General features: G+C 35.3%; 1 pseudogene; it reads right to left on the minus strand.

The window, feature by feature from the left end:
- Positions 1-181: 181 nt before the first annotated feature.
- Positions 182-12,379, minus strand: LOC125263975 (annotated as a pseudogene).
- Between the last annotated feature and the right edge of the window lie 1,629 nt (positions 12,380-14,008).

Below are 14,008 nucleotides of genomic sequence, written 5' to 3' on the forward strand. Positions count from 1 at the left end.
ATTTTATCTCAATTCTTCGCTTGCAAAACTTTTGCATTCCCCGAGAAACTTTGTGTTTGCTCACAAAACTTTTTGTCATAAAAATAAAATCAGGTTGGAGGAAAAACTACACTGGAACAAAATAGATGTAGAAACAATTTTCAATCACAAAATGTATACAATTAATTACAAAGAAATGGCAAATAATACATTGAATTAAACATGAAATTCTGAAAGACTGAAATAAGCTGTAAACACAAACCGAGGTCTTAGTAAAGGTTGCCGGATTAATACAACCTAATCTGACGATGATCAATTCAATCAAAAGAACATTTTATCATCCTGTTGAATTCATAAATAAAATAATGTCTATATGACAATAACAGATAACTCTAAGATAGTTTAAACCATATGTATAGTTAAACGGACAAAATTATGCATTATTGCAATACATTAATTCAACTTGTGATCATAATGACCGCAACATTGGGATAATATTTATCAGTCTTGTTGAGTCCATCGATATATTTAACATCATCTACAGTAGGCCGGGTCCAAACTGGAGCTGGTGAATGTCTCTAATAACCTCAGGATGGGCAGCATTAGCCTCTAAAGAAATGTCATATGTTCTTTAAAATCATAATGAAACTTATCAAACCCTCTCATTAGTGAATTTTGCATTTTGTATTTTCAGATTTGTTGCATTTGTTATTTTTTACCAGTTAAATAACTGAAAAAATCCATCACATGCCGTAATGCCCCCTTCTGCTCTTCTCCAGTTTTCCTCAGATCCTTCAGGTTCTTCATCCATTCATCTTCTCCCTCCTCCTTCAGTCTGGGAATCAAGAAATCCAGATGTTGAAGAGTGAAAGCGCTGTCTGCTTTTAATGTGATCTTAGACAGACTCATGATGGTCACGTAAGCTTCACGCAGCAGGATGGATTTTTCATTTTTAATCTTCTCCAGATCACTGATCAGTTTTTCTTCTATTTTTCTTTTCTTCTCAGACTCTTTCATGTTTCTTTTATGTTCCTTTCTAGTTTCTTCGTATTTTGTTTTGTCAAAGCTTGTTTCAGGCTTTCATACTCCTGTTTGAGCTCATCAAATGTCATTTCAACTATCTTCACCTTTGTTACATATTTTTTGTTCTCTCTGACATGTTTGCTATAATGACATTTCAGCAGCAGGTTGCATTTCTGTTCCACCACCATTCATTTACAATGGGGACTTTTTCTTTGAAACTTATGTTGACTGTAAACTCAACCTTTTAACATCTCTCAATCTTGTCTCTGTTCTGCCTGAGGGCTTTCTGAATCTGATTGAGTTCTATAGTTTTTAACTCGTTTTCATTGATTCAGTCCATCAGATTAGAGACACAGGCTTCAAGTTGTCTTCGCTCATTCAGAACATCTAATGTCATCTGAACACTTTTTCTGTTCTTTTCTTCCAGGTTTGTGAAGAACCGATTCATGCTTTCATCTCCCATTTCCCAGGCTGATCTGTACATATGCTGATTTTGTTCATCTCTTTTCTCTTTCTGTTGATTGTTGAACAAGAAGTGAACAGGTTCATTGTCTTCAGCATGTCTGCACGGTATTTCTGCTTTTTTAATGGCAGCATCTGTTGGACGTCCTCCATCTGAATGTGTGAGAAGAAACACTATGTTGTTCTCAATATCTCTACCAAACAGAGACTGAACTGAATGAAATATGTAAAGCTCTTTGTCAGAGATTCAATTTTCAGATGCCTTCATCACAAAACACACTGCATCAATGTAATGAATCCCATCCTCATCTGAAAATAATCTGCTCAGATACTCAGAAATCTCTTCATCTTTCTCATTTTCTTCAGTGTTTGCATATCCTGGTGTACACTGTATGTCAATGATGGTCAGAGATGTTCTGTCTCTTCGTCCATATGTGAATTGACCTTTCTATCAATCCCATCAATATATTTTCTTTCAGTGTTCAGTTGGTAAAGCGCTGGAGAACCTTTATTCATTAGAGTGGCATCATGATGTGATCTGCAAGGACAAAATTAATGTAGCATGAAAGAGAAATTGATTTCTCTGTCTGTTGATCTCTGTCTGATATTAGGAAATAGAAACAAGCTGAAATTGTTGAACCTTAAGTCAACACTCCACCAGTTTTTATATAGAAATATATAAAATAGATAGAAATACAGTGATAAGCAATACACCCTAATGTATTTATTTAACTTCAAAAGGCGATGATTTCATTCAATGAATGTGAGCGCTGCACGTTTCAGAGTAGAAGCACGGCGCTGTTGCGCTTTCCACAGGTTTGTGATTTCAGAACAGTTCACAGTCAATGAATGACGTCCATTTAAGCCAATATATAGCTAATGATTTACTGTTGATAAATTATGGCAATGTATACTTTACGGTGTTTATACACTCTAAAAAATGCTGGGTTAAAAACAACCCAAGTTGGGTTGAAAATGGACAAACCCAGCGGTTGGGTTAAATGTTTGCCCAACCTGCTGGGTAGTTTTATTTAAACCAACTATTGTTTAAAAATATGGCTAGCTTAAAATGAACCCAAAATAGTTGGGAAATTAAAAACCAGATGCAATTAGAGGCAACAATAATAGACAAAAGGTGAATGTTTATTAATAAGCTTTAATATTTTATTAATATAAATGTAATAGTTTAATAGTTTATTAATATACATTTATTAATAAGCAATTTAATAAATGTTTATTGTTTAATAATTATTCATTGAACATTAATAAATGTTCATTTCCAACATACTTTGGGTTAATTTTAATTAAGCAATACAGTAATTTTTAAACAATAGTTGAGTTAAATAAAACTACCCAGCAGGTTGGGCAAACATTTAACCCTACCGCTGGGTTAAAACAACCCAATTGCTGGGTTTGTCCATTTTCAACCCAACTTGGGTTGTTTTTAACCCAGCATGTTTTAGAGTGTAGGAAATAGAAACAAGCTGAAATTGTTGAAACTTAAGTCAACACTCCACCAGTTTTTCTCTGTGGGTCCACTGAAATGTAAGATCTTAAATTTCTTAAATCGTATGGTAATCTATAATAATTAAGAATTATTTTTTAAGAGGTCTTAAATATTGGGATAGAAATACAGTGATAGCGATACACCCTAATGTATTTATTTAACTTCAAAAGGCGATGATTTCATTCAATGAATGTGAGCGCTGCACGTTTCAGAGTAGAAGCACGGCGCTGTTGCGCTTTCCACAGGTTTGTGATTTCAGAACAGTTCACAGTCAATGAATGACGTCCATTTAAGCCAATAGATAGCTAATGATTTACTGTTGATAAATTATGGCAATGTATACTTTACGGTGTTTATACTGTAATATGTTGTAAAAGGTTGTAAGAGTGCGTATTTTAGGTACACGACAACAATGTACTAAAAACAGAAACGTTTTTCCTTCGCGTTTTTGAAATCTTTGCGTACAGTCGACAATGTTGTCAAAACTGTACCCGTTTAAACGGATCTGTTAAAATGACTAAAAACTGCATTGTTCATGTGATGTCACTTTGTAAAGAAACACTACACACCTGTATACTGAACATATAATACACATGCATATAATGTCACTGTTTTCACAGATTCACGTTTTTGTAGTTTACATGGAGACGTTTTCAGAAGTTTGTGTTTTCAGGCCCCCAAAATGCTGATGTTGCATAAATGAACAGTCAAAACGCATGAAAAGTTTTCAGTTTTTAGTTGAAAATGGCTGTGTTTAAATGCCCCTCGTATCTCTCTCATTTTCTTAAATGAGCAGCAGTAGTAAAGCATAGACATTTCAAAGTAAGAGTCACTGGGTCGAATGTCACAGGAAGACTATAAAGTTTTTATAAAGAAAAGATTTTACTAGTATTGTCACAATTATCTTTCTTTAAACACATTATGGTTGGATCAGACCTTGCTGAATGTGTTTCTCAGCCTGTTAAATTAAATAAAAAATTCTGAGATACATGATTATTTTGAGACCTAATAATTCATAAAATGTTCACAACATATGCTTCACATACATCCCTGCTTCCTACCTTATATACAGTAGTTCATTTTTAATTCTCATTTTAGTTTTTGCATATTCAAATTTGGCATTTGGCACTCATTCATGGTGACCAAATCTTTAAATTTTACAAAGGAAGCTAGGATGCTAGGGCTTGGTCAAGGCTTAATGATACAATTATGTATTCTGTTCTCCACATTTAGCTTGTTAAGCAAAATGTAACTTTAAATAATACAAAGATTAAAATGATTAATAAAAAAAAAAAAAGGAAAAATTCTTGGGGAAGGTTTCATTTCAGGGTAGACATTAAACTTTGCATTGTTTGTGAAACGATGCTTTGAGAGAGACAGTAAACACAAACAAGTTATATTATTGTGTATCCTTGTTCAGGCTTGTAACAAGAATCCCCCCCCCCCCCCTCCCACACACACACACACACACGCAGGTACTACTGTACAATGTCATTTACATTCACATAATTATGCATATCTCATTGATTATAGATGAATTATGACACTAACCTGTGTAAATCTTCAATTTGGTCATACTCCAAGATGCCTTTCTCTCTCATGTTAAACATTGTATCAGATGTCTCTGAAAGATATGATCAAATTTACATTAGTGTTTCAAACTGTAGAAATACTTAACTAGTCATTAGACCAAAGTTATTGTTCATCTACTATTAGTGATGTGATCAAACCTCTAATCACATGTCTTGTGCAAAAATACTGCATAATTAGCAGATTATGAACCTGAACTTCAGGAGCAAAAAAACATACACAAAGATACTGTCTCTGTGTTTTGTGCATGGAATGGATGTTGGGTTAAAAAAAAGTCTCAAACATTGAAAGTGGTAAATATCATTTTTATGTGCCACTGTTCTGAAAGCATCAAATAAATGAAAACAAACAGTAAGTTATGAGCCATGTGTGAAACTTCCTCTGGAGGAAATGTATTATCTTATCGAGTAGCCACGACAGACATCTAGTGGTTTTTAAAATGGATTATATATATATATATATATATATAAAATGTCTTTTTTTCCCCAGTTAAAATCATTAAAACAATTCTTACAAGACGACAGATTTACTTTAGAAGTAACGCTGCATAAGTTCTTAAGACCTTTTTACAATAAAAAGATACTATTTAAACAAGTCTTTACATGGTGTTGCTTCTGATGTTAAATGATGTTGTGTTATGAGCTCAATGTGGAAGAATTCACCCTTTTTAAGTCCCTCCTTACTGACATACTTACAATTTTCATGGAGACAGAACAATCACTTCTCTGTAGATGAATTACCTCAGGACAATCACTCCATCTGTGTCCTGCCAATAATGTAATTAATATGTTGGATATTCAACTTGTTCTTCAAATGGTTAAATACACTATCGATTAGAGAAAATTAAACCACACAAGAACCTGGAGAGTGACTCTCTGTCTGACTTTTCTCACATGAAAAGTCTCACATGACTTTTCTTCCACTTCCCGTTTAACCTGTACCTCTCTGTTGTTATTGTTTTTACCAACGGGAAATTCACAGAATCTTTTGTGTCTAGGCAGATTTTAAAATCTGTTTCTGTTCTGATTAGAACAATCAGATGAGCTTTCTAATTTGTGCTAAATGAGTACAAATGAATAGGTTCTAGTTAAGGTTAACATGTCCTAATATACTTTTTGTTTTGATTAATTAAAAAAATCATTTTTTTTTATCACAAATTATATATTTTTATATATTTTTCCTCAGTACGCTGATTCTAGTAAAGACTCTTTCCTTTTAGTTTGTCATGCACTAATAATATTGACATAACTACAGAAATCCTTCTGCTCATCTCAGTAAGAACTGCACCATTTCAGCACACACTAACACTTTTGTATAAAATTTAGATCTGAGTGAACGTTTGTTACTAAAAAAAGCTGGAAGAGATTACAAGAAAAATTGCCCCCCGGTTTCACAGACAAGGCTTAAGCTAGTCCAAAACTAAAATGCATGTTTGAGCTGACATATCTTAAAATATCTTAAAATAATGTCAGTGCCATTGTTTTGTCTCAAGATGAACACCAGTAATGTTATTTTTTTTTTTTTTTTTTTTTTTCTAGTGTACACTTATAAAAGCTACTTAAATATCCTAATTGAACTAAGGTCTAATCCTGGCTTAGGCTAAGTCTTGTCTGTGAAACTGGGCCTAAGTGTTTGGAAAAATTCAGAAATGCAAATAAATAAATAAACACAGTTCACTGTTTTCTGGTTTTGTGTGAATTATGCAAGTTACAGTTGGCATGTAACAACATTGGCATTGTACCAGGCAGAGGCGAGGACCTAAGCGCAAGGAGTGTAAAGACACAGAAGCAAATCCAAAACAGAGGAACTCAGTGAAAAATAACATGCATGAACACCCAGAAATCAACTGACAAAATACAAGAGAAGCACAACGGTTATACACAAGGAGTAACAAGCTTAACAAGTTAATTAGTTAGCAATACACACCTGGGGAGACTAATCAACAGGGAAAAACTGCAAAGGAGTACAACACAGGACAGTGCTCTTAGAATTATACAAGTTTTCTAGGTAAAAATTGCACATGAACACCCTTCCATTTCGAGGTTGAATGCTATTAGCTCATAATCATGATGACTAATCAGAAGAAGGAATTGTCAAATTTCAGATATCACGGGAAGGCTGCATAAGGCCTTGGACACATGTGAGTATTTTCAAATCTTAACCGATTTTAAAACTGTGGGAGACCACAGATATAATGACAGTTTGATTTTTAGCACTATAATCTTCTGAACATTGACTGTAGAAATGATTTCACAGTGACACGAGATCTCACGTAGACTGGCAAGATCAAATATGACTTGAGAAGAAAAACAAATGGAGGACAATCGACGTTGTCAGCTCGCTCTCCTGGAGTGAGTTCTGTTTTACAGTTAAAAAAAAACCATGTCCTGCATTACATGCAAGACTAAAATCATGGCTAATAAAGGAGTAGAGTAGGTGTAGTAGTACATGCTCAGTTGTATAAAGCACCTTAAGTGTAGTTTTCTTTAGTATAACATGTTTTGTCCAGGCACTGGAGAAGTTGTGTCTCGATGACAGGCCAATATTCAAATTCAGTAGTAAAATTGCTCCTCTTTATAATGTAAGGATCACGTGTTATGTATGTTGTGATTTTCTGTTCATACCTCTCTTGTAATAGTGTCTAAACCAGTACATTAAAGACTTTCCTCCATATCATCCATTCTGTATTTCACTTCCTGCCCTCCATCTGAATTTCATCAGAATCACATGACTGCAAACAAGCTATTGAGGATTTCTTGGAAAAAAAGTCAGTTGCAACAAGCCTCACATCGGGCTGCAACTAACCATTGGTTGATGGGTGCATATCGGGCTCAAAATCTGTCTTGAAATCATCAAGTGTGTGGCCAGCCCAAGGCAACATATCACACATGTAACTGATCTCTTCTCAACAAGTGCATCAAATGCCAAGAAAAACAACTGACTGCAAAGGAAGAACTCTACCTGTCATTAAGAGACACATTATTTGTAAAAATAAATTTTTTTAAAAAACTACCGGGAAAAACAGGTTTCTTATTCAGTGCTGTTGATCAGTACTGCTAACGTCCTCTGTTAATCACATTTACTTAACCTACTCTACAGTGTGTTTGCATTAAAATTATTATGCTGTCCCCCATCAGCATGCCATTTCATCTTTAATTTTGGTTATTCAAAAAGATACATTGGAATTTAAAACAACACAAAATGAAGGCTAACAACATGTGTGTTCACACTAGTAGGTTTCACCACTGTAGTTAATTTGTAATTGGTTAAAGGCAATATTTTCAATTTAAGCAAATATTTCAGTCAATATTGCTTAGATTCTTAAACTGGTAAATGACAATATAATGTAGCCCATCAAAGTACAGAGTATGCGTATTTAGAAGCTTATATGCAAGGAATACAAGGAAATACAAGGAATTTGACTTAGTGCTGCTGTTTTGGTAAATTATAAACACATTAAAAAGAAATACTATAACTATATATATATATATATATATATATATATATATATATATATATATAGGGGTTAATTGATCTGAGTTGAAATATTTTTTTTGCTGTTTAAACGCAAAACTTGCGCAGAGCGAGCAGTTGCTAGCGTGACAAATTCAAACTAGATGGACATTTAAGGGATACATACGGTACAGTCACATAACTTATTAAATGGCATTTCATCACATAAATAATTATGGGGATAAGAGATATTGATATGAGATAAAACTGTTTTAAAATTGTACCTGTTAAGTAATCCAACCGTATACAAAATACGTCACAAAATGGCAGCAGCTTTGTTTGTATGAAACAAGAGAGAGCGACTCCATGTTTGGATTAAATATGAATTAATACACAGTGATTCTTAACGTTACAAAGTTGATCAGTCAGAAGGTAAAGCTGCTGTCATATCGTCATATATAACCCAGTGATAATATGCTGAGTGCAAACTAATAGGCCTGCAAAAGTTTGAGTCTAAATTGAAAATCACATCCTGACATACAATGTCATGATTACAAAAAAGACAATTTCATGATAAAATTATGATGCACATCTATCTATTGATGTGAGCTGATTTTGAAGTCAACAGAACTTAAATTGCATTCAGTTAATTTGCAACACAATGCATGAGTATGAATCCTGCGATATCTGCCTTAGATCTCATAGGTGTCTGATCCACTACAAGAAAACAACTGTCCGTCTTGGCTTCACTCCGCCCCTCACTGCAGCCGCCACAAATCACCATAACAAATGTGCTTTACAGACAAACAGTTACAGCAGCCAGAGAAAAACTAATGTTCAAAAGTCAAGAGCTCAACTAAAGTAACGCTGATCACCAAAATAGTGACTTTCAGCAAAACATTTTCAATAAAACATCAACATCTAAACATCTAAACATCTGAACTTTTTTTAGATGTATGATAGAAATAAACTCAAATGGGTTAAGCCGGTAATGCTGTTCGTGGAGTTTTTAATCCTTTTCTGCTAAAATGTTACAAGATTTAATCTTTTATCTTCAGTTGATTTCATCTAAAGCCGGGTACACAGTGTGTGATTGTTAGTCCTTTACAACTGTGGCTTGTGAGACTGTACGAACATGATCCTCATGTCACACTGTGGGATCACAGCTGTCATTAATGTCAGACTATTTGTCAATTGGCATTAAAAACGGACTACGCACAAAAAAACCTTTTTCCAGAATTTTACATCAACCCATAAACGTTACATGCACGACTAAAATGGTGGCTGACAAAGAAATCTCTAGCATTAATTTAGATCATGGCTTATCTTGAAAAACAGACAATTTGACATTTGACGTAGAAGTCACACTGCAGGACTGTGCACCAAATCTTCTGACACTGCTAGATTTTCGCTGGAGGTAAAATTTGATCACAAGTCATTAATCGGCTGTCGGTGAATGTCAAACTAGCGATCAAAGACTTCAGATTTTAGTCTAGGATCAGAGCAATCTTTTGGGATTCTCAAAATTAGTCTCAGGCGACCAAATTGTGGCCAAAATCGCACAGTGTGCACCTGCCTTAAGACTGTGGCTGGAAGTCATTTGTAGTTTCTGCTGTTCTTCTCTTTTTTTCTGCTCTTGTTCATCTTTCCTTCATTGATTCTACTTGTTAACAGCAGGTGTTCATCACTAATTGTCAGTCATCACTTAATCACTCAATTATCTCATTAACTGCAACAGTGCTTCAGTGTTAAGTTTTTAACACTCTGTAGAGTGGATCAATATAGACATTGAGCAACTACTGCAAGTTGCAGGAAATACAAGCCTCTGCTAAATGTCATCACAATGTGACATTTCACTGTACAAGTTTTGTTTCCCCTCCAGGGCAGAGACAGAGTGGAAAAATCATTTGAATCATGTGATAACTTTATGATTGACATTGCATGTCAAGCAAATGAATTTTGCCGCAGGCTTTTGTCTTTTCAGTTCCAGTGTTTTGAGTAGGTTATTGATGTGTATTTTATATAACAAGCTTAAACAAATTTAAAAACGACACAGAATGAGTTTGTCTCTGAAGTTATATGTGTAAGAAACAGGCTCATTATTGGCTAAATCTTGACATGCACCCTAGCTCTTGATGTGGTGATGACTGATTTATAAATGAATCATTCTTTTGAGGATCATGAATCAGTTTATTTATTTCATAAAAAAGTCACACAAAATAGATCCTCAGTCTCACTCAGTACAGTATGTACAGTTACATCAGCAGGTTTTTGCGTAAACTTTTTGTGATGTTTCGTGTTTTCTACCCATCTATTTATTTAAGGCTTGAAGCTTCTTCAGCAGCAACAAGAAGAATGCCATTTCTTCATCCATCCAAACATATGTTCTAGTGATATCTGTGCCTTGCTTGTGTTTGACTGTCATCTTCTGAAGAATGCACACAATGTCAAAGCCAGCTATATTCTGACTAGCACAGAAACTGAGCTACATTCACATCATTTAGATTTGTTAGTCTGAACTCCTAAAAATCAGGCTTGTACAGTTTCAGCTGGTATCGTGTTTAATGACTTTGGTTCAATTGCAATTAAACTTTTTCAGTGAATGTTAATTTACTGTCTCAATGGTCCAGTTGCAGTTACCCAGCTAACAAATTTAGGTTGTAAAGACATTTTCAAAACATTCAGTTTTGGTTATTGAAATATTCAAATGTTCAATGTTTTCTTGGTGTTAGTGGAACTTTTATTTCAAGGTTAGTATGATGTTCCTGAAACATTCTTTCAGCTTAATTTTTTGCTAACAACTGAAAATTCTAGGAACATTGTTTTGTAACATTCCAAAAACATAAACATTTTCAGTTACCTCAAAGTTAATAGAATATAATTTAAAGATTACTATTGCCAAATTCTGCCAGTGACATACCGTTTTTCACTAAAACAGTAATATACCATAGAAAATGCATTCTGCAACTATATAAAACTCTGTTGATACACTGCACTACTATCAGTTATTTTCCATGATCTCTTGAATTTCTGTTGAACTATCTATTACCGAACATCACCTGGAGCTCATCCAGTATCTATGGGTTTTGGGTGACATACTAGCAATTCACATTTTTTAAATGTTTCCAAAGATTGTTTTCATGTTTCAAGAGAACCTCAAAATGCTGTTCTGCCAGTAACATGCAGCTCATGTAACCTTAAATCAACAGTTTTTGTGAAATTAAAACATGAAATAAACAACAACAACAACAACAACAACAACAACAAAATACTATGAACAAACATAAACCAGGAAAACTAATATTAACTATATAAACGAACATTAATATTTAACTAATATTAACTATTACATCCAACGTTTTGTTGTTGGATGTAAGAGTGAACATAACAGTCTCCATGTAATCCTGACATGGGAGCCGCTGAAGAAGCAGTGGATTAGTTGTATTTTTAAAGGGAATGCCCCAACATACCTAAATTTGTTTATGTCTGAGCAAATCATTTTACACCAGACTGCTTTTTGAAGTAATGTCAATACAAAGGGACAATACAAAAAACTAAATAATATAATAATTTAAGTGCATTTTTCTTACTCACTCTGGATGCAGGTTCTGACTGTATTTTAGACTTGCTTAATTTAAGTGCATCGTTTGACACTGTTGATCACAATATTTTTTTACACAGACTTGAACATGTAGTTGGGCTTCAGGGGCCTGTGTTGGAGTGGTTTGCCTCTTACATCAAAGGGAGAATGTTTTCTGTCAAAACTGGGAATTGTATTTCACCTCATGCTCCAATCCCTTATGGTGTACCCCAGGGTTCTATTTTGGGTCCTCTTCTATTTGCATTATGTATGCTTCCACTTGGTCATATTATTCAGAGACACAATTTATCATACCACTTCTGTGCCTATGATACTCAGCTCTATCTTCCTATCAAAAACAATAACTGTTCTGTGTAGTTTGACTGTTTGACTGGCTGTGTGACGTAAAATTAACTTCTTACAGCTAAACAATGATAAAACGTCTTGGTTACAAAGGTAACCCTCATTCCCTGAAGGAGGGAACGGAGACGTACGTCAGACAGACCAACGAATAGGAATCTCGCTAGAGAGGCCAATCTACTTCGAGTGTAACTACAACGAGCCAATGAGTAGTGATATGATGCACCTTGTGTCAAAATGATTGATGATGACCTTTGACCTCTGTGACCCCTGTGACCCCTGAGGGCCACCCACGACGTTCCCCTCCCCCACGGACCACCCAGAAAGTTTTCCCATCCCCCACCCATGTTTGACCGTAGTATCACCCCAATGACCTTTGACATGGTTGGTGATCCTCCGGGGATCGATATGACCTTTGTCCGCATATTTCGAATAGCGATGTTGACCTGTGAACTGTCAGGATCACCATTGACAGTGCCGGTGAATTTATATTGGGAAGAGACCCCTGTCTGGTATTTCCTGATAAGGACTGGACTTTATTCTACACCCATGTCTGGAAAGACCTGAATGACAGTGGAGAAGAACCTTTGTACATTTCAGAGTGGGATGGGGTAACTCCTAATCATCGCTACAGAGTGGTTGGGGATCACTCTAAAAAGAAGTCTGATGAGTGCGTTTACATATTCTGCTGAAAAGACAAGGCGAAGCTCAGTGAACGCTCAGGATTCATCCGACAAAATGAGCATCAAGTTATGTACGAAATGCTATTTTTGTTCAAGTGGTGCGATCGGATTCCTCAGCGGATTCAAGGAACAGCCAGAGCTATTCTGCATGAACTAAAAGATGAACCATTCATCACTGCAAAACTACAAGAAATCAGAGACAAACTTCTGGACAAATCCTGTGAGAAAGTTGTGCCCGACACCGTCGATCTCTGGCAAGGTTTCTCAATTTTGAATGGAGAGTGAGCAAGACCCCACCGCCACCATGGGTGCTGTATGTAGCCAAAGGAACATCATAGATAATCTGTTTAAAGGACATTACAGAAGACAAATGATTGCGTTATTGGAAAATTTGATCGATGAAGCCCTCGATACGTATGATGATCCTACTTATGAAGATGATGAGGATGATTCCTCCCGCGAAGCAAAATTCAGGAAATACTGTGAACAAATAAGGGGGCTATCTCTTTCATGGGAGGATTTGAAAAACATATGTGTTAAAGGGACTGTACCATATTGCGATACGATACGAAATGTTCTGGAAGTGATGACTCAAAGTACCGAATGCTTTCGCATCAGTGACATCCTCTGTATCTACACGTATGTAACAGATGTTTGTGTGGAACTCGTTAGATTCCATAATGTCGATTCTGTCACCATCAGTGATATTGTTGAAACAACAGGGAACTATGTCCTAGACCATGATTGGAAGTCATGCCGTGAATTTATTTTCTGGATAGACTATCACTAATCTTTTTTACATTTTACTTACTTACTTAGAGCATTCTTATTTAGAGTGTACTGTCATTATGTAATCCTATTTTCAATTTATTCTTTTATTACCTATGGTATGTTGTCATTATGTAATCCTATTTCAATTTATTACCTATTTCAATTTATTACCTATGGCATGTTGTCATTATGTATCCTGTTTTTTAATATTTTTCATTTTTAATAAAAGATTGTTTCTCCCCTTTTTTATGTCTTATTCTTGTGTGAGGGTTGAAACGGCAACATGTCGGAGCTCATGAAAAAAGCTTATTACACACCATCCAACCCCGGCTCTTTGGGTGGTAAAAAGCGATTAAAAGAGTCTGTCTTGAAGGATAGTGGAGTACGTCTAACCGATAAAGAGGTTTCGGATTGGTTGGCCGGGGAGGATGCTTACACATTACACAGAGCCGCTCCTATAAAATACAAATGCAATAGAGTCATCATGTACGGAGTGGATACCCAGTTCCAAGCGGATCTCGTTGACATGTCGGCCTATTCCAAAGACAATGATAATAATAAATATCTGCTAACATGCATCGATGTATTTAGCAAGTATGC

This window comes from Megalobrama amblycephala, linkage group LG3 (genome assembly GCF_018812025.1).
Source record: "Megalobrama amblycephala isolate DHTTF-2021 linkage group LG3, ASM1881202v1, whole genome shotgun sequence".
Taxonomy (NCBI): Eukaryota; Metazoa; Chordata; class Actinopteri; order Cypriniformes; family Xenocyprididae; genus Megalobrama; species Megalobrama amblycephala.